At 42.1% G+C, this 22,739-nt stretch overlaps 1 protein-coding gene across 3 annotated transcripts in view; it reads left to right on the forward strand.

Annotated features, from left to right (window-relative positions):
- CHODL (chondrolectin) overlaps positions 1-22,739 on the forward strand; it is a gene marked incomplete at its 5' end in the record, with an annotated part of 606,923 nt that overhangs the window by 133,832 nt on the left and 450,352 nt on the right. The gene's annotated exons all lie outside the window — the stretch shown is intronic.

Consider the following 22,739-nt stretch of genomic DNA (forward strand, 5'->3'; position numbering starts at 1 on the left):
CGGGCCATGTGCTGTGCTGACAGGGAACCTGTGTGGTCCTGTTACGGAGTCCAAGCTCGTACTGTTCGCTGCACGACAGGCCAATAAATCGAGAGACGAGGTGTTGGGGCAAGGAATAGAGACTTTATTCAGAAAGCCAGCAGATAGAGAAGATGGCACACTAGTGTCCCAAAGCACCATCTTACCCGAGTTAGAATTCAGGTTTCTTTTATACTAAACGGGGAGGGGGTGTGGCTAGTTGTTGCAAACTTCTTGGTCCCAGAGTCCTTTGTTCTTGCAGCTGTCCAAGTAGGTCTTGTCACAATGTTCCTATAAAACTCCAACAAGGCAATTATTTTCTGTTCTGCAACTTTTTATTATACCTTTAAAAGTCAAGCCTGGGAGGCAGAGCCTTGCGAATGAGCTATCAGGTATATTTTAGGCTATTGGGAGTCAGGTTTATTCTTCTCTGTTACCGTCCTAATGCCTAGATTTCAAAAGAATGAGGGCACAAGAACGGAATTTGTGGGATCCAGTGCAAAATGAAAATGAGGGATCCTTTGATAAAAAATTATGTAGAATTTCAAGATGGCAACAGCAGAGTAGAGAGCAAGTGTGGGACCCTTCTGAGTGCCCAGGTCACATGTCCATGAAGTTGGTCTTAACCTTGGCCATGCAGAGACTTCCAGCCATTTCTGGAAGAGAAAGCAAATGCCAGGGAAAGACTGAGTGAGGAGGGGAGGGGGAGGTGGGGGGTGGAGTTGTATGACGCAGGTGTAGATGGTGGAACATCAGGCTGGTGTTCGAGCTGACTTTCCTGGCCCTTTTCACTCTCCATGTTGTGATGGTATGGCTCTTTTTCCCCCTTGGAACAGAGCACTGAAGCATTGGCATGGCCCTTAGTGTATATGGACTATGGTGGTCTAAGAAAGAATGTCAAGGACATCACCAACCCATCACCCCAGTGGAGCACTGAATAGCCCGGTTGGCTGGGAGCAGCAGAACCCCAGCCCACTCCCCCCGCCGCCCCAGAGCTCACCAGAGCTTAGCGTTGATGCTGTTTTCCTTATTTACTCCATCTTTTTCCTTTTATTTGTTTAAAAAACTACATATATTATATTTTTCTTGGAAGCAATTGTATTTATTTTAAAAAATTAAAGGAATCCCTGTGATTTCCATGAAGGGCCTGCTAGATCACCATCCTTGGGAGCCAGCATCTGTGCCATCTGTCTTGGTGCCCTTATTCCCAGCACAGCGCCAGATCACCAGACAAAGTGAGGTACAATTATGTTGAAAAATTGAACCAAATTGTTTTTGCCATTTGCTCTGAAGCTTCAGATTCTCTTCTAGCACGGTGTTAGCGTTTAAATATTAAAAAAGGAGCTAGCTAATTTTGGCACACATTTGGGTGATGACCTAAGGTTTTTCCAAGCTTCATTATGGAATTTTTCTTGTTATAATAAAAACACTTTGCTGGACTTTGAGGTGAGGTAATTTGATACAAAGTAGCTGTGTGATCTGGGTAGCCAGTTAACGAGTGTGGCCTTACTTTCCTTATGCAATAATTTGTCATTTAATTGAGCAATCAATTAGTTAATACCCATTTATTGAGTCAAATTTTGCTAAGCACAGAGGATGCTTTTTTTTAAAAAAATATTTAATTAATTTATGTTTTGCTGCGTTGGGTGTTTGTTGCTGTGCCGGGGCTTTCTCTAGTTGCTGTGAGCAGGGGCTACTCTTGTTGCGGTGCTCAGGCTTCTCATTGCGGTGGCTTCTCTTGTTCTGGAGCACGGGCTCTAGGCATGCGGGCTTCAGTAGTTGTGGCACGTGGGCTCAGTATGTGTGGCTCTCGGGCTCCAGAGCGCAGGCTCAGTAGTTGTGGCGCATGGGCTTAGTTTCTCCGAGGTATGTGGGATCTTCCAGGACCAGGGATCGAACCCGTGTTCCCTGCATTGGCAGGCAGATTCTTAACCACTGCGCCACCAGGGAAGTCCTGAGGATCCTTTTTCTAAAGTATTTTTTTTATTGAGGTAACATTGGTTTATAACATTATGTAAGTTTCATGAGTAAAACATTATCTTTTGACTTCTGTGTATGCTACATCATGTTCACCGCAAAAAGTTTAGTTTCCATCTGTCACCCTACAGTTGACCTCCTTTACCCATTTCACCCTTCCCCCTCTTCCCCTCTGGTAACCACTACTCTGTTCTCTGTATCTATATGTTCATTTATTTAATTTATTATTATTATATTTCATATATGAGTGAAATCATATGGTATTTGTCTTTCTCCATTTGACTTATTTCACTTAACATAATACCCTCAAGGTCCATCCATGTTGTCACAAATGGCAAGTTTCATTCTTTTAATGGCTGAATAACATTCCATTGTATTTATATACCACATCTTGCTTATCCATTCATCCATTAATGGGTACTTACATTGTTTCCATATCTTGGCTATTGTAAATAATGTTTTGTTGAATGTAGGGGTGCATATATCTTTTCAAATTAGTGTTTTTGTTTTCTTTGGATACATACCCAGAAGTGAAATAGCTGGATCATATTCTATTTTTTATTTTTTGAGGAACCTCCATACTGTTTTCTGTAATGGCTGCACCGGTTTACATTCCTACCAGCAGTGTACAAGGGTTCCTTTTTCTTTACATCTTTGCCAACACGTGTTGTTTCTTGCCTTTTTGATAATAGCTGTTCTAACAGGCGTGAGATGATATTTCATTGTGGTTTTGATTTGTGTTTCCCTAATAATTAGTGACTATCATCTTTTCATGCAAGCACAGAGGATGTTAACACAAATAGACATAAGTACTAGTTCACACCTTCTTAACAACTGGTGCTCATGGACATGTAAAGAAGTAATAATATGGTTGTAACCCATGCCAGAATGGTAGCAATAGGAATAAGGGCTCTGTGAACCTAGAAAAGGAGCCCCCTCTCTCTGCTTGGGGAGTTAAGACAGATTTCACAAAGGGAAGTGTACCTGAGGAGTGTCTCCAGAAGTGGTGGATGAGTGCCTCAGAAGTGGCCTCAAATTTTTCCTTTTAAGTTTGTCAGAATGGAAGTGTCTCTAAAGCTCCTTCTAGGGCTACCATATTAAGATACAATAGTCCCAGGTTATCTGTGGAGGATATATTCCAAGCCCCCAGTGGGTGCCTAAAAGTACAGATAGTACTGAACCCTGTATATACTACGTTTTTTCCTATACACCCATACATACCTATGATAAAGTTTAACTTATAAATTAGGCACAGTAAGAGAGTAACAACAATAACTAATAATAGAATAGAACAATTATAATAATATACTGTAAAAAAGTTTTGTGAATATGGTCTTTCTCTTTCAAAATATATTATTGTACAAATTTAATGCCTTTTCCACCTTCACTAACCACTTCTCCTGCACTGTGGCTGTAACTTTTGCAGTTTGAAGTACGGCAGGAAAACAACAGCACAAATTTCTTTTTCCTTCTTCATAATTTCACGGATAGAAGATTCTTTCTTACGTAGGTCTTAGCAACCACAGCATACAATTTTTTCCTTTCCTTAAGTTGAGAACTTTCACCTCTTCACTTAAAGCAAGCCCTTTATGGCTTCCCTTTGGCATATTCAAATTGCCAGCATCACTACTCTTTCACTTTGGGACCATTATTAAGTAAAACAAGGGTTACTTGAACACAACAAGCACTATGATATAGTGACAGTCAATCTGATAACTGAGTGATTCAGATCCCTGGCTTCAGGGAGCGGGACCACACAAGAGTTCCTTCCTCATGCCACTCTGCAGGGGCTTGCTATTTAAAACTTATGCATTTTTTATTTCTGGAAATTTCCATTTAATATTTTTGGACCACAGTTGACCAAGTGTAACTGAGATCATGGAAAGCAAAACCATGTATAAAGGGGGACTACTGTACTAGGATCTAAGAGGTGGCCTAAAAAATGTTCGAGAGTAGTACAATACTTGTTTCTGTATGCTCTTATTTTTTCTCTCAGGCACTGGCTATCTCCTATTCCAAGATATAACTGTTTTGACTACACAGTTCTGTTTGCTGTAGTGAACAGACTGCTCTTTCATATTTTTATTTTTATTTATTTATTTATAAAATAAATTTATTTATTTATTTATTTTGGCTGTGTTGGGTATTTGTTGCTGTGCGCAGGCTTTCTCTAGTTGCAGCGAGTGGGGGGGCTACTCTTCGTTGCAGTGCGCAGGCTTCTTATTGCAGTGGCTTCTCTTGTGGAGCACGGGCTGTAGAGCGCACGGGCTTCAGTAGATGCGGCATGTGGGCACAGTAGTTGTGGCTCTCGGGCTTAGATGCTCTGCAGCATGTGGGATCTTCCCGGACCAGGGCTTGAACCCGTGTCCCCTGCATTGGCAAGCGGATTCTTAACCACTGCGCCACCAGGGAAGCCCCATATTTTTATTAAGGAGCATAATTTCTGTCCTCACCACCCCCATATACTGGTTTCATTTTTTTCCCTCTACTTTCTTCGTTTTTCAAAGATCCTTGAAAAAGCCTTGTTTTACAGAACCCTCTTGAGCAAGAGCTAATTCGTTTTCTCAGCAAAATTAAAGGTGAATCATCCTCAAAAGTCATAGACCTCTTGAACTTCTAGGAAGAGTCTCCTGTCTTCTGATGAAAATTTTTGCTGGTTGTTATTTGTTATGCAAACAGCTTTCCTAACTCTCCAGACAGTGGAAGGGAATCTGTTTCTAAAGAAACTACGTAAGATTTAAGAATTTTACGACTATATTAAGGAAACATTTTCACTTGACTTAAAAAAAAATAAGGTATAAAGTTTAATCCCCCCAATTCTTTAGAATGTGAGACCTTGTTGAAAAGGGAGGCTGCCAAAGATCCAGAGCCCCTGCTATGGGTAGTTTTGACCTTGAACTTCTCTCTGTTCTCAAAATTGCTACAACAGAATTTTGAAGCTTTGTGGGCTTGAGAACGACAGCAGGTTCTTAGAACTTCAGGTTCTCTATCTACCAAATAAAAACATTAATTTCCGTCCTATGATGCATGATGATGTCACTTCAATTTTCTTCCCTCAATGTTGTTTTGAATAATGGGGGGTTGGTGTGTGTAGGTGGAGAACATTCATGTACGGGTTCTTTTTTTTTTTTTGCTTTTATAGTGTAACACACATAGTGTTTAATAAGGATCCTTTGGTGATTGCTTGTGTCATTATTGAAGGAAGCAGGGAATATTGAAGCAAGCAGAGAAGCTACTAAGTTTTGTGCTTTGCTATTTGGTACAAAGTTGCTGTGGCCTTCATCTCCCAAATTCTGCTCCAGCTCTGGGGGTGGGAGTGGTTTGAAAAATTAGGTAGAAATAGGTTTGATGGGAGGCCAACACTTTCAGCCTACCCAAGAACCACCATTCACCACACCCCTATCCAGGCACACATAGTCTTAACACTATTGGGGCAAAGACTGGTTTTTGTGTATTTTATGACATTGCTCTGTTTCCTTCTTTCCCCATTGACTCCTCCTTAAAAATTTTGATCTCCGGGGCTTCCCTGGTGGTGCAGTGGCAGAGAATCTGCCTGCCAATGCAGGGGACACGGATTCGAGCCCTGGTCTGGGAAGATCCCACATGCCGCGGAGCAACTGGGCCCGTGAGCCACAACTACTGAGCCTGCGCGTCTGGAGCCTGTGCTCCGCAACAAGAGAGGCCGCGATAATGAGAGGCGCTGCGCACCGCAATGAAGAGTGGCCTCTGCTCGCTGCAACTAGAGAAAGCCCTCGCACAGAAACGAAGACCCAACACAGCTAAAAATAAATAAATAAATTTATTAAAAAAAAAAAATTGATCTCCGTGAGCAAAATATGCTGCTGCCAACCCTCGCTGCTGCCAACCCTCAGCAGTTCAAGGAAAGCTGAGAAGGTTGAAATATTTGAGTTTGATCTTCTCCCCTGTGTGTTTGTCCACAGATTCAAAAGCAAAATCCTAAGAATTACTGAAACAGGGTTACTTAGAAACTGTCAAAACTGCTAGGGCACCAGTATCCTCTCAGCTCACCTTCACCCATGTGGAAACTGTTTCTTTCAAATATTGCTTCTGTTGCTAAAGACAAAATAAGGATGAAGTATGATAACAAATTCCTAAGAAACGTTGTACTATTTGCTCATTCAGACTAAAGTAAAGTCGTCCACTTAAAAAACAAACAAAAAAACCCATCCTGCTCGGCAGAATTTGCTTTTGTTTTCCTCCCTGTAATTTACTGCCTGGTTATGGTTTAATAACACAATATAGTCTATTTCACTGCCCCCATAAAACTGGCCGGCTGAGAAACAGCCACGGTCAGATATGTTCCTGCTCTGGGTAAAGAAGTGAAATCCTGAAGTTTAATCTTGGTGGAAGTGGAGTTGGGAAATTATAAGGCAAGTTGAGTTTATCAGACATTTTTGCTGAGATCCGGTTGCTAACCACTCAAGCACTGCAGACCTCCCAGGTGCCTGTCTCATTCAGGACACTCAAATGCTCTCACTTGGTTTAATTTCTGAACACTAATTGGTGTTGTTAGTATCAGGTGATACAATATTGCTAGAGTTAGTTTTGAGTTGAATAGTGCTTCTAGAGGTTTTCCAGAGAAAACACTCTTGGGTACCAGAAGGGTTAAATCTACAGTGATTTCGATGTGGTTTTTACTTTGTTTTTTAAAAGAAGCATTTTTCACTTTGTGGGATTGAAGTGGATGCAGGAGGTGATGGGGTATAAAATCATTGAATTATAGGAGGCGTCTGTTTATGTGCCTGTTACAAAGTGGGAGTTTTTATGACCTAAGGATAAATTTATGAATAGGCAGGTGAATGATGGTTGAAGAAACAGCATCCTTTATTAGTTGTCTCCTACGTTGTAAACTAAAAGATCACCTATGATATAGTCCATTTAATTAATATTGCATGACTATTTGAATGTATAATTTCTCCTCTCATATAGATACTCTTTAGCATAAGGGCTGTTTGGAGACAAATCTCCCGATGCTTAGAAACCCAAACAAGTGGGAAAACTCATGAGTGATAAGAGCAGTATATTTTGTAAATAGATACTAGAATGTTGGAGCTAGTGGCTACAAGCCCAGACACAGTTAACCAGAGTGCCTGCTCTCAGATCCCAGCATCACTATGTACAACTGTATGATGTGGTCAGCTAAATCTTGTTGTGCCTCAGTTTCCTACCTGTAAAGTAAAAGTCCCCTCCTCTTAGGTTTATTAAGAGGACTAACTCATTTAATATATGGAAATCATTAGTGATTATTATATCACTTTTTGTGATCATTATTTGTTATTATCATTTATTCCAAGTTCCTCTGGTCAGATATCCTGATTTTTAGTCTAGTGTTCTTTCTTTTATACTACTGCTACCCTGAAAAGAATATAATCTGTAGGTTCAAATGTGCTGGTAAACACAGACACTGGAAGTGTGTGTGCGCATGTGTGTCTCTAGATATGGCAGTCTTTACTTCAAATAATAGTACATCAGAGTACTTCAAAGAAATGTCTTTGTCTCCTTCCATCTAGGCTATTGCAGGTGCCTCCTAAGTGATCTCTCCTTAGCCATCCGTCTCACCACCCTACCCCAGAATGACCTTTCATGTAAATGTTAGGCCTTTCCTTCCAGTGGAAGTTTTAAGGTCACCAGTGATAGTTAGAAGGTTTTGGCTGAATAGCTTGTGACAGGCTCTGTTTGCACAAGTCATCTGTGTGGGACTTTGGAATTTGGTAGCTCATCAGTGTTGATAATGGTCACAAATACCAGCTCGAGACCAGGAACGTGCCTCCAAAAAACTATATTTTTCTAAGTGGTTTTCATTGCTAACCACAATCAGCACTGAATTTACTGTTTTAGGCTTCAAGACTCTTCCTCTGTTCAGAAAACAGAAAAGTGCTTTTACCTTAAGGCCAAAATGTAAATGTGTGACGTGTACTTTTCCCCAGGCAAGTGACTCACTGCAGATGTAATGACAAGCTATCCTTCAGTTTGATAGTTGATCAGTGAACTGCATGTGGAACTGCAGGAAATTTGCAATGTTAGGAAATTAGATAAGCAAGATTATCTCTAAACTTAACCTCTACTTGTTAAAATTATCTACTATTCTGGCCAAAGTTAATGGCCATCAGAATTTGGAAGGAGTATATTCTTAGATTCAATTCATTCCCTCAACATTAATTTAATGAGAGTCTACTAATGTGCAAGGGATGAGGATACAAAGACAAGGAGATTCTGTCCTTGCCCATAGGGCATTTTCAGTCTTTGGTGGAGACCGACCCTAAATAAATGCTTGCCAAAATAGAGCTATAAGCAAAGTATTATGGGAGCACAGAGATTTGGAGAAATCTTTTCAGAAGATTGGACTCTTAGAGTGTATCTTAAAAGGTAAAAAGAAGTTTCTGGAGAGAGAACAGGGGCACGGCATTCCAGAAACGGCCAGAGAGCATATATAAAGGCAGAGAGATATAGGATGTATATCCAAACGTTTGTTTGGATGTGTTTGGGGAACTGGCTGGAGGGAACATTTCATAGAAAAGTGTAGTGAGAAGTAAAGTTAGTAAAAGTATATGTCAATCCCAATCTCCGAATCTCCCAATTGACATATATACACTAATGTGTATAAAATGGATAACTAATAAGAACCTGCTGTATAAAAAACTAAATAAAATTCAAAAATAAATAAATAAATAAAAATTAAAAAAAGAAAAAAGTTAGTAAAACTAACTGAGTCCAATGGTACCAAGCTTCGAATACCCTCCTGATGGATTTGAACCCTCCCTCAGGCACCACACCCTCACATATTTTTAAGTAGGAGTGTGACATGGATAAATCTGCTTTGAAAGCTTATTTGGGAGATAGCCTTGAGTATGGACCAGTATGGAGACAGTCTGTATAGCAGTATGTATAGGGAGAGTATATTAGCTCGGGCTGCTATAACAAATACTATAGGCTGGGTGGCTTAAACAACAGATACTTATTTCTCATAGTGCTGGAGGCTGGAAAGGCCAAAATCAGTTGCTGGCCATTCGGTTCCTGGTGAGGGCTCTCTTCCTGGCTTACAGACGACTGCTTTCTCCCTGTGTCCTCACAAGGCAGAGAGAGAGAGAGAGAGAGAGAGAGAGGGAGAGAGTGAGAGAGAAAGAGAGAGAGAGAGAGAGAGAGAGAGGCCCCACCCTCTTGACCTTATACAAAACCTAAGTACATCTCAAAGGTCCCACATCCTAACACCATCACATTGAGGGTTAGAGCCTCAACATGTGACATTTGGGCGGACACAAACATACAGTGCATCACAGAGAGGAATTAGAAGTCTTCTTAGTAATCAAGGAATTAAATAGCAGGGTTAGAATTAAGGTTGAGATAGTCATGGTGGCAGAGATAGCTCTTAGAGATGTTTTGAGGGACAACATTACTAGATCTTAGCTGACTGATTAAACTTGAGGAGGAATAGAACTAACGAATTAAAACTGTCAGTGTAATGATTAAATACATAGGTGCTAGAGTGACACTCTCTGAGTTCACCCCTCTGTGTGATGTGGGGCTAGGTTTTTAGAGTCTCTGTACCTCAGTTTCCTCATCTGTAGAATGGGAATAATAACTGTACCTACATCATAGAGAAATTGTGAAAGTTAAACATGATAACGGGTATAAAGCACTAAGAACAGTTTTTGCCCTTCAGTAAGACTCTACAAATGTTAGCTAGAGAGTATTTATTACCAACCATAACTCACAATAGTATTCACTAAACTTTTTGAATTGCTTCATTCAACTTGGTAACATTTCAAACCCTAAAGATCAGGATTTGTGTTAAAAGACATTAAATGATTTTCTCCTTTGTGAAAACTTTTTCATGTATTTTTTTTATTTCACATACTTTGTTATCATTGAATAGTCTTAATTTATAATATTTGTTGTTTATCTTCTAGGCTTCAGTGAATAAGACCTAAGAATAACAGATACGAATTTTTATTAAATTTTTTCCAATTTAATATTTTTATCATAGTTACACATTTATATTATTAAAAAAGGTCAATTGTATTTCTTATAAGAAATAGCAGTCTCATGCCTCTTCCCACTCCACCCTTACCCTCACTCCCTGATAACAACTTTTTTTTTTTTAACATCTTTATTGGAGTATAATTGTTTTACTGTGTTGTGTTCGTTTCTGCTGTATAACAAAGTGGATCAGCTATATGTATACATATATCCCCATATCCCCTCCCTCTTAAGCCTCCCTCCCACCATCCCTATCCCACCCTCTAGGTGGTCACAGAGCACTGAGTTGATCTCCCTGTGCTATGCGGCTGCTTCTCACTAGCTATCTATTTTACTTTAGGTAGTGTATATATGTCCGTGCCACTCTCTCACTTCGTCCCAGCTTCCCCTTCCCCCCCAGCCCCCCACCCCTGTGTCCTCAAGTCCATTCTCTATGTCTTTATTCCTGTCCTGCCACTAGATTCATCAAAACGATTTTTTTTTTTTTTTTTTTTTTTTTGCGGTACGCGGGCCTCTCACTGTTGTGGCCTCTTCCGTTGCGGAGCACAGGCTGCAGACGCGCAGGCTCAGCAGCCATGGCTCACAGGCCCAGCCGCTCCACGGCATGCGGGATCCTCCCAGACCGGGGCACGAACCCGTGTCCCCCGCATCGGCAGGCGGACTCTCAATCACTGCACCACCAGGGAAGCCCCAAAACGATTTCTTTTTTAGATTCCATATATATGTGTTAGCATATGGTATTTGTTTTTCTTTTTCTGACTTACTTCACTCTGTATGACAGACTCTAGGTCCATCCACCTCACTACAAATAACTCAATTTTGTTTCTCTTTATGGCTGAGTAATATTCCATTGCATATATGTGCCACATCTTTATCTATTCATCTGTTGATGGACATTTAGGTTGCTTCCATGTCCTGGCTGTTGTAAATAGTGCTGCAATGAACATTGTGGTGCATGTCTCTTCTTGAATTATGGTTTTCTCAGGGTATATGCCCAGTAGTGGGATTGCTGGGTCATATGGTAGTTCTATTTTTAGTTTTTTAAGGAACCTCCATACTGTTCTCCATAGTGGCTGTATCAATCTACATTTCCACCAATAGTGCAAGAGGGTTCCCTTTTCTCCACACCCTCTCCAGCATTTATTGTTTTGTAGATTTCTTGATGATGACAATTCTGACTGGTGGGAGGTGGTACCTCATTGTGGTTTTGATTTGCATTTCTCTAATGATTAATGATGTTGAGCATTCTTTCATGTGTTTGTTGGCAATCTGTGTATCTTCTTCGGAGAAATGTGTATTTAGGTCTTCCACCTGTTTTTGGATTGTGTTGTTTGTGTTTTTGATATTGAGCTGCATGAGGTGCTTGTATATTTTGGAGATTAATCCTTTGTCATTTGCTTCATCTGCAAATATTTTCTCCCATTCTGAGGGCTGTCTTTTCATCTTGTTGACGGTTTCCTTTGTTGTGCAAAAGCTTTTAAATTTCATTAGGTCCCATTTGTTTATTTTTGTTTTTATTTCCATTTCTCTAGGAGGTGGGTCAAAAAGGATCTTGCTGTGACTTATGTCATAGAGTATTCTGCCTATGTTTTCCTCTAAGAGTTTAATAGTGTCTGGCCTTACATTTAGGTCTTTAATGCATTTGGAGTTTACTTTTGTGTGTGGTGTTAGGGAGTGTTCTAATTTCATTCTTTTACGTGTAGCTGTCCAGTTTACCCAGCACCACTTATTGAAGAAGCTGTCTTTTCTCCATTGTATGTTCTTGCCTCCTTTCCTGACATTGCTTTATCACTTGATTAAGGTGGAGCCTTAAAGTTTTTCTTCTTTGTAAATAATAATTATTTAGAGGGAGATTATTTATTTATTTTTTCTGTGTTGGGTCTTTGTTTCTGTGCGAGGGCTTTCTCTAGTTGCGGCAAGCGGGGGCCACTCTCCATCGTGGTGCACGGGCCTCTCACTATCGCGGCCTCTCTTGTTGTGGAGCACAAGCTCCAGACGCGCAGGCTCAGTAGTTGTGGCTCACGGGCCCAGTTGCTCTGCGGCATGTGGGATCTTCCCAGACCAGGGCTCGAACCCCTGTACCCTGCACTGGCAGGCGGATTCTCAACCACTGCGCCACCAGGGAAGCCCCCTAGGGGGAGATAATTTGAGATGAGGTAATGAAACTGAGCAGCACCCTGTGGGGCTCCGGGGCACAGAAACCTTTCTGTGTCCTCCATTCTTTGTTTGTAGGAACAGACTCCAGCCTCCATGACCTTCCCTGAGTCCCAAAGGGCAGGTTCGAACAGTTGCTAATCAGGGAAGGGAGGGGATGCAAGACAAGGGAGGAGCAGCAAAGAAACAATAGTGCATTCTTGGGGCAAGTTCCTGGTTCTGCCTCAAGGTATACACATAACAATATCTTTGAGCTCTTTACAGAACTAAAACTCCCCAGCAAATGGAGTTAGCATTCTTCATTCCAGAGAAGACCACCTGAGGCCAGATTAAAGGAACCAGAGAAGCTCATCAGGAGATTACCTGAGGGCTTCCCTGGTGGCGCAGTGGTTGAGAGTCCACCTGCCGATGCAGGGGACACAGGTTCGTGCCTGGTCTGGGAAGATCCCACATGCCGCTAAGCCTGCGCATCCGGAGCCTGTGCTCCGCAACGGGAGAGGCCGCAACAGTGAGGCCCGCTTACAGCAAAAAAAAAAAAAAAAAAAAAAAAAAAAATAGAGATTACCTGAGACCAGATTAAAGGCGTACAGGCCCTGCACACACTCAAATCTTATCAGCCACTCTGCCCTTGAACCATTGCTATAAAACTCCTCACCAAATCCTCCCAGGTTGGGACATGCAGTTTTCCAGTCATGAGCCCTCTGTGCCCCGCTTTGCCTGGCAAAGCAATAAAGCTATTCTTTTCTACTTCACCCAAAACTCTGTCTCCGAGATTCGATTTGGCACTGGTGCACAGGAGCTGAGATTTTGGCATTAATAACTCTCCCACCTCTCATGACAAACTCTCCATTTATTCATTTTTAAAAATCAGTATGGACACATATTTTTAAATTTTATTCAACTAATTCACTATTTTGATACTTAAATTGTCTCCCATTTGGTCAATGGAGCCCCTTCAACATAGCTTCTGTGTTCTTTTGACATGTCCACATCATGTTTTGAGGACTTTTTGGGGACAAAAAGACTCATCTTGTTCTCTCCCTGCCTCAGCACTAAAATCAATCAGTTCCCTAAAGGGTGCTGATTTAGTGGAGAGTGGTTTTAGAAACTAAGATTTGAGTTCTATGTGTACCCACTGCTTTTGTTGGAGGTCACTCTCCCAGGCTCTCTCAGTGGACAAGCACACGTGGTATGTTTGATTGTGCATGTATGTATATATATACATGTATGCACGTATCTATTTGAAAATGATGAGTTTACCTCATTATCTTCAATTCTAGTCAAACCCACAGGGATCCTTCTAGTTTTTTCCCTTTCCAACTTGTAACTCCTTCAGGAATGAGAAACCAGGCTCCCATTATCCTCTCTCTTTCTCTCTCTCTCTCTCTCTCTCTATATATATATTTTTTTTTTTTTGCGGTACGTGGGCCTCTCACTGTTGTGGCCTCTCCCGTCGCGGAGCACAGGCTCCGGACGCGCAGGCTCAGCGGCCATGGCTCACGGGCCCAGCCGCTCCGTGGCATGTGGGATCCTCCTGGACTGGGGCACGAACCCGTGTCCCCTGCATCAGCAGGCGGACTCTCAACCACTGCGCCACCAGGGAAGCCCTATCCTTAATATATTTACTTATCTGATCAATCTCTGTGTGTGTTACCAATTTTCCATTGCCACTCTTCCCCCTGCAGGTGCCCTCTTCAGCCCACTGGGGCTCCGACACCCCACATCCAGGCTCTTATCTCTGCTGATGCCCCCATGGGTGCCCTCCTCACCCCTCTGGCGGCCTGAGAGCCTGCACGAGCACCCCCCCACCTGCTCCAACTCTAACACCCCATACCAGTGGCCCTACCCCTCTACACCCCTGTGGACACCACCCTTGTTTGTCCCAGCTAATAGCTCTTAGACTGAATTGTTCCAGAAGGAAAGGAAAAAGGGCAACATAAACTTTGTGCATTTTCTTAGGTCATTTTGCTGGTGCTACTTCTAGTATCTCCAGTCATGAGATTTTACCTAAGTTGACTGGTCAGAAGAACTTGGCGGCACACCCAGACGTGTGGCCAAGCTGCAGGCTGCAGCAGACAGGGATTCTTGCTTTCCAGCAGTCCCGAGCAGTGAGTAATTGGATAGGTCCTCCTTTTACTTCTAATGAGCAGTAAGTTACTGGTAATGAGTAAGAAGAGGGTTATTTAACTAACAGTTTCAGATCTTGTTCTAAAGTTTCTTTGTAGCTAACTAGGTTTCTATTTCAAATTCACTTAGGTATGAGATTGGAATTAGGCTTCATAATGAGCTTCCTTGTTGGTCCCATGTTAGCCTTCTTCTCAATGGTTCTAGGGTATGGTACAGAAATATGTCATTTCTACAAGAGATTAATATAATATAATGTAATGTAATGTAATATATAATGTAATGTAATGTAATATAATGTAATGTAATATACTATAATATAATATAATAAATATAATATAATTAATATAGGACATTTGGGGCTTTGCACACACTGTTGCCATTTCCTTCTGTTGACAGAGGAAATTCCACCCACACTGTGCACAGTCCCTTGAATATATATGACTGTGATCATATTTGACTTTTTCGCCTCTGTTTTGAAGAAACAGTCAGGAGCTGTGGAGTATGTTTTTCCCTTTATTTTCTAGGTAAAGCAGTGGGCATTTATAAGCTTTGACATTTCATAGCAATGAGTTTTGCTAAAACTGCCTTTTTGATATAAGAAAGGCACTTGCTGTCTTCAGGCTCTGATGGGAACTATTCTTGTAGCCTATCCTGGTTGCCTTCCAGAATGAGGACAGATAAGGCACCCTCTGGATTCACTAGCAGTTGTCCCGGTTCAGACTAAATCTTGCATTGCCTAGCAGGAGAAACTTACCCTGGCTTTTCTTTTCCCTCTGTTTTCCTCTCCTGGCTGTTTCTGTGGTCCCTCAGAGTGTGGATAAATGTCCTACAATTCCTTTAGACAGAGAAATAAAAACTAGGAGTCCAGACAGATGTGGTATCATATCATGGGAGCTCTGGAAATGAAATCAGGAGATTTGCGGTTCAGTCTTTGCCTCTGTGGCTAAAAAGTTCTGTAGAGGGCCTCCCTGGTGGCGCAGTGGTTGAGAGCCTGCCGATGCAAGGGACACGGGTTCGTGCCCCGGTCCAGGAAGATCCCACATGCCACGGAGCAGCTGGGCCTGTGAGCCATGGCTGCTGAGCCTGCGCGTCCGGAGCCTGTGCTCCGCAACAGGAGAGGCCACAACAGTGAGAGGCCCGCGTACCGCAAAAAAAAAAAAAAAAAAAAAAAGTTCTGTAGAATGTTTGGAAGCTTCTTAAGGAATTTAGGCCAGCTAAGGGGATGAGACTAGATCAGCATTTTCTAATTGGCACTTTGTAGATACCCAGGGCCTGTAGGTCACTCAGAGCTGCTTTCAGGGTTCATGGTAGCAGTTTTGGGGAACTGGGGTGATAGTCACTGAGAAGGATGTAAAGTGGGCTGTGCTGTGATAATCTCCATTGTCTTTCACTTAGAGCAGCAGCAGCTCAACTTTCATATATATTACACCTTAGTTGTACTTGAAGGATTTTTATTTTTTGAAGAAAGCATTCTCGTAAAATAAAACAAGAGCAAATCAAATAAAACTTATGAGACTCTCAAAGTCCCCTTTAGCACCACATATTTAGTGGTCTCCTATGACGTTTATGTATCTTACATGCTGGTTCACTTGTTCTCCGAGATGAGCCCCATCTGTATCCATCTGGGAGAGAAATTCCATCTGTACTCTGACGAAGGGCAGCAGAGCCCTGCAGGACATGAAATCTGCGGGCTTGGACTTTGTTCGAACAGGTATGAGGATGAGAAGAGGTGGAAGAAGCAAAGGAAATGGGGTTTTGCATGTCACTAGTTCAACTCCTCCAGCCTTTTCTGTTAAGTGAGGGAAGCTCCCCGATCTCTGTAGGGCAGCAGCAGTGCCCAGGACCCCACATTTTTTGGGGTGTGTTTGTGAGAAGTAGTGTGGCAGCAACAGTGGGGAGAAACTCAGCAGGGGGCCCAGATGCTGCCCTTCCTAGTCTCTGAGCTATCTGATCAGGACAAAGGGAGCCAACTCCCCGAAACGAGCTAGCCAGCAATTTAGTTATTTACCCGGTTAGTCGTGGGGCACTCCTGAGCTCTTCTCCCACCCAGCACTGTGTACATTTACCTCAAGAATGTGCTCTTTGGGCTGGTGGTGGTTGAGATTGAGTGATATCTTTCTCTGATGCAGAATAACTGTCTGGAGAGTTATTTTTGGGGTGGAGGTAGGAGAGAGCAAGGAGAGTAAGAGCGGTACACCAAATATTCAATGTTATAAAACCTTCAGTGATTTATCTAAAATCACTGCGTATTGAATCTACTAGGGGCCATATACATCTTTTACTTTTTGTATAAAACTCGGTCTTCAAATAATTTAAGACCAACACCATGTTAAGAGAAAAAAGAGAATTAGATAACTGTCTTTCTTACACAAAGGATTATTTAAAAAATGATGAAAAGCTGTTCCTCTAAGCCCTCTTAGAACACATGGAAAAATTCAGAATAGTACAAGAACCTCTTGAGTACACTTTCTTCTCTGGAAATCAGAGACCTGAGCTGAGGGGTTTGGGGTAGTGCTGCTTAGAGGCAGATGCCTGGATGAGGTAATGCCGGATCCATGGTTTCCAGACTTATTAAATTCATGGAATATTAAAATAAACATGTGAATCCATTGTGATGATTAATTTTATGTGCTAACTGGCCTTGGCTTTTGTGCCCAGTTGTTTCAACACCAGTCTAGATGTTGCTGTGAAAATAGTTTTTAGATATGATTAATATTTGAGTCAGTAGACTTTGTACAAAGCAGATTATGCTCCATAACTCCCTAATGTGGGTGGGCCTCACCCAATCAATTGAAGGCCTTAAGAGAAAAGACTAAGTTTCCCTGAAGCAGAAGGGATTCTGCCTCCAGACTGCTTTTAGGTCCAAGACTGCAACATCAACTCTTGCCAGAGTTTCCAGCCTGCAGCACCCACAATTGAGTAAGCCAATTCCCTAAAATCAATCAACCCCTTCCCCACCCCATCTCTCTGTCTGTCCACCTACCTACCTACCAAGCTACCTATCTACCTATCCGTATTGGTTTTGTTTCTCTGCAGAGCTCTGAATAATGCACCAACATAAGATTGTGGTTTTAATTTTTACCAGTAAGGACTCAAAACCAAACAAATAAATAAAAATGAAAACTAATCATCTACTGTTATCACTTCATGAAGGAAAGAACAATTTTCTGCTCCCATAATAGGAAAGAAGTAATCTCAGAATAAAGCAGTTCTATTAATTGAAGAAATCATGTCCTACCAAACAGCTTACTGCACTGACTTTACATTTTTCATTTTCCATTCACAGGTGGAAATGTCTGAGCCAGTCTTTAGGAGTTGTGCTCGGGGTGACCCAGCTTCTGATTGTGTGGGAGAACAGCCCCACTGTCACTCCTAAGAGAACCATCTCCCCAAATACTTCTCCCTGATAAGAGAATGTGGGAAAGTGATGAGGTGTCAAGACTTACTGTCCTTTTTTCCTTTCCACAAACAGTACCTAGAGAATGGTAGAGTTGTTTATGAGCCATGTTCATTCCGCCGTGTCTTCTTTTTTTTCAGATGGTCATAGAAATACCTTGTTGTAAAAGCACCTCACTGTTCCTTCTTCATGAAACCACACTTCCTTTATGTCCTTTCAGCTCAGTTCTGCTGTTCATGCAGAGGCCGAGGAAATTTTCCCTTGCAAGTTTCTTAAAATTCATTATCCTTACAGAGTGTAAGAGCTGGAAGTTCCCCTAAAGATCACAATGTTCAAGTCTACTTTTGACAGGCGAGATAACAGAGGCTAAGAGAGGTGGAGTGGAGACCAGGAGTGGCAGAGGAGGGCTAGACCCCAAGTTCCCGAATTTCAGTAGAGCAATGGCCTTGCTCATTAAAACTTCCTCTTCTGCCGTCATCACTTTCATTTCAGTTAACTCTTTCCCCCAGAAGAGCCCTTCTCCTTTTACCTCTCCTTTTCTTTGCTTTGAAGTTACAGATCTGAAACTCAGTGTTTAGCTATGCCCTGGCTTTCTTCCACGTTCTGTGTACGGATGGCCTCTCATAAACCTCCTTTTATCTAGGTTTCGCATTTCCCCACCTTCCTCTGCTGAAGCTTGATACCAACTGACCTATAAGGGCTTGCCCTTCAAAACAGCCTTAGTCAACTCTTGCCTGTAAGACCAATTACTGAGAGGACAAGTGAAAATAATTGCTTGGAAATTATTGCTTAAATTAAAGCTACAGAATTCATTTTGTTTCCTACATACTATTTATAGGATCTTTTCAAATTTCTCATTTTCCACACACTTGAAATTTTATCTATTGGGTAGGGTTTTGTGAATTTTTTTTTTTTTTTTTTGGTACGCGGGCCTCTCACTGTTGTGGCCTCTCCCGTTGCGCAGCACAGGCTCCGGACGCGCAGGCTCAGCGGCCATGGCCCACGGGCCCAGCCGCTCTGCAGCATGTGGGATCCTCCCAGACCGGGGCAGGAACCCGTGTCCCCTGAATCGGCAGGCGGACTCTCAACCATTGCGCCACCAGGGAAGCCCAGTTTTGTGAATTTTTGAGCCACAACTTTATCTGAGTTTCAGATTCTGATTTATTTTCAGTAGTGCTCTCAGTTTAGTTTACTCCAATTGCAAAAATACTCCATCTCTGTAGGTATTTACAGTAACAAAATCTGAATGCAAATTTAGAGAAATTCAATCAATGGTGAGTCATGGGTGCCAATCTCCACCTCATCTAAACAGTCTGGCAACCCTTCCAGTTGTAGCCAGGACTTTTCTCATTCCTCAAGAAGCAGCTATTCACCCCTTCCCTTGAGCTTCTGACCCCATCATCTTTTCCTTTTCTTTCATAGAGAATAGAAACAGCCAGGTAGGCACTTTCTCAACTTACCCTCCAACGAATCTCCTTCAAATACTTTCATCTGCAGTTTTACCGTCTGTCCAATATCAAAGCCTGAGATGATCCTTGGCCTCTTCAAAGACAATTCATTCTAGGTGTGCCACATTGTTCTGCCTCTTCAGTATTTTACTCCTTTGATTACTGCAGCCTCTCCATCTTTAGCCTTTCCACTAGATCTGTCTTCTCAGTATTTACTCATGTTTAAGTATTGATACTCCCCAACTTGAAACAAAACAAAAACCTTGGACCCACCATCCTGACTTCCTCAACTTTATTTTATGGTTAGACTTTTTAGAGCTCATACCCCAAATCCACTATCCTACTTGCCCACACACACTTCAAATCATTATGATCTACTTTTGCTCCCATAGTTCCAGTAAAACTGTTCTCATTGAATTCCTAGTTGCTAAATCGAGTGGACCTTTTTCAATCCTTATTTAATTGCTGGGCAGAATCCTTTTCAGTTGGCCAATATAGCTCTGTTGGCTTTTATATCTCTTAGACCCAAAGCCTACAGGGTTTGTTAAGAGTTCCTGGAACACAATCTCAATTTGATGAAATAATTAAAATGGAAAATAGCTGGGAACCCAATGGTGAAGTCTTTTAATGCTGAGCTGTGAGGATTGATTTTTATTCTCCAGGCAGCGGTAATCTATAAAAGGCTGAGGAAGGAAGTACAATAGTAATATCACATCTTTTGGGAAGTAAACTCTGGGGCAGCGGATGGTTTGGAGCCGTGGTTTGCAAAGTGCTGTGTAAAAAAGCAGGATCAGCGGCACCTGGGACTTCGTTAGATGAAATTCTTGGGTCCCACCCTGATCTACTGATTCAGAAACTCTGGATGTGCAGCCACGTGACGTATGTTTCATGAAGCTCAAAGTTAGAGAACTACTGGTTTGGAGGAGAAACAGAGACAGAATAAGTACTAGTCATCAAAGGCCTAAAATAGAGTCACAATGTTGTGGAGAATGGGGTATGTGAAGAGAATGTGCAGTATTCAGTCACTGGATGAGGGCCTTAGACATTTTTTTTTTGTAACTACTGACATAGAGAACATGCAATCCTGGTGCTGCCTCTGAAGTCTTATTCACTCCTTCATTCAACATATGCTTACTGTGCCGGGGTCATTTCGTATGACCAGGGAGAACACAGGCCAAGCTCAGAGCTAAAGTTATGATCATCACTGGTTTGTATTAGATCACTTCCTGCAAGATCCTTGTAGATACAAACTGTGAGCACTTACAGTAATTCGTGGAGGACAGAGAGAAGTGCTCCAAAGTCACCCCACCAATGAACAATGAACACTTTTAACAGGAAAACAGAGCTTCCCTGGTGGCGCAGTGGTTGAGAATCTGCCTGCCGATGCAGGGGACATGGGTTCGAGCCCTGGTCTGGGAAGATCCCACATGCCGCAGAGCAACTAGCCCCGTGAGCCACAATTACTGAGCCAGCCTGCGCGTCTGGAGCCTGTGTTCCACAACAAGAGAGGCCACGATAGTGAGAGGCCCGCGCACCGTGATGAAGAGTGGCCCCCGCTTGCCGCAACTAGAGAAAGCCCTCGCCCAGAGACGGAGACCCAGCACAGCCAAAAATAAAATAAATAAATTAATTAAAAAAAAAAAAGAATCCGCCTGCCAATGCAGGGGACACGGGTTCGAGCCCTGGTCCGGGAAGATCCCACATGCCGCGGAGCAACTAAGCCCACGAGTCACAACTACTGAGCCTGCGCTCTAGAGGCTGCGAGCCACAACCACTGAAGCCCACGCGCCTAGAGCCTGTGAGCCGCAACAAGAGAAGCCACTGCAATGAGAAGCCCGTGCACCACAACGAGTAGCCCCCACTTGCCGCAACTAGAGAAAGCCCTCGCACAGAAACGAAGAGCCAACACAGCCATAAATAAAATTTTTTTAAAAAAGGCAAAATTCCTTTAAACAAAACAAAACAAAACAGGAAAACAGACATCTACATCACCAAAAGATTTAATTTCTCTTTAGAACCTTCGCATCAGTTTCAGCTAACCCAAGGCAGACCATGTGGTCCTGAGGGATAGTTCAGCTATGTGGTGGCTCTCAGCAGTTCACTTTTAGAAACCAATTCTGTAAGATCGCAGAGCGGGAGAGCACTGAAATGAGGTGTAACAAGGTTCTCAGTTGCAAGCCAGAGAAGGCAACTGGTTGATTTAGGCTGAAAAGGAATTTATTCAATGGGTAGAGATTGCCCAGGAAGCTTGGAAACCAGGCAGCAACAAAGGTGATTCATCGGCTAATAGGTTCATGGCCAAATTCTCAGAGCAATGGCTACTCAACACCAGATGCTAGGAGCTTACCTGTTGTCCCCATTGGCTATACCAGATGTTTCCCCTAGTGATAGTTAGACGCTGCTGCTCTCAGCGTGGATCCTCTCCTACCCAGTTTCTTTGCTTCGCCAATTAGGGTGCAGTGTCCAAGTTGCAAGGGAGGTTGGGTGAAGTTTTTGCTTCCACAGGTAAAAGTGGTCTGTGCCATTTGAACACTGGAATGGGATTCAGATGCAGAGCACATGTCGCCCCTACTCCTCCAGAGAAAAATACACTGATGTAAACTTGCAAGTCGTGTGGAACTTTACAAGGGATCTAAGACATCATCTAGATCAGATTCCAAAGATAAAACCTTTTAAAACCTTTTAATTAATAATTTAGAACACCAATATATAAATGATTTAAAAGGCGTTCTGCCTGCAGCTCCCCCTCCTTTCTATTCATCCTACTCACACCTACTTACCAGTCTCTAAGACACCTACAAAGAATTCTGGGTCCTGTAATGACATTTAAAAATGAGGGCGAACAAATCATTTTACAAGTACTTTGAAAATTCTTGAGAAGGCTCAGAACCTGTGCAGGAACAAAGATGATGAAGCAGAAGGCTTACATTTTACCAACTGTTGGCTCTAGCTTGTGAATTCAGGCTTAGAAAAATTTAAGTGATTAATTTCCCTTAACGTCACAAAGCAGTTAAAGCTAAATAGGAGAACAACTTCATTTGTGGTCTGGCGCTCTTTCCAGTACTTTCTCCAAACCAGACTCTCTTGGTCTTCATTGCCTCTTCTGGAAAACAAAGTGGTCTTAGACTGTTAGACTTTGAAGAGACCTTCAAGGACGATCAGTATTCTTTGCAACCCATTAAATGTTTCAATGCTCAAACATCCCTTATTTTGTAATCTTCCTCTTATCTCTTGAACAACTGTTTCCTAGTTTCAAATTATTACCACAAGGTATATAAATTACTTTAAAAATCATTTGTGGGAAAAATGATAATTAAAAACAAAATTCAGATTCATAGTGCTAACCATGAGTAATTTTGAATACTTTATTATTTTAATACCCTTTTAAAGGCCAACTTAAAAATATTCACAACAGCTTTATTCATATAACCTTAAACTGGAAACAACTCAAAAGTCCATCAACAGGATGAATGGCTAAACAAATTATAATACACACCAAAGACTAGTCAGCTAAAAAAGAGGGAATGAACTACTGAACCCTGCATTAATATAGATGAATTTCAGAGCAGCTGGCTGAGTGAAAAAAGCCAGAAGCAAATGAGCACATCCTGTAGAATAAT

Source organism: Stenella coeruleoalba (genome assembly GCF_951394435.1).
Source record: "Stenella coeruleoalba genome assembly, chromosome: 5".
Taxonomy (NCBI): Eukaryota; Metazoa; Chordata; class Mammalia; order Artiodactyla; family Delphinidae; genus Stenella; species Stenella coeruleoalba.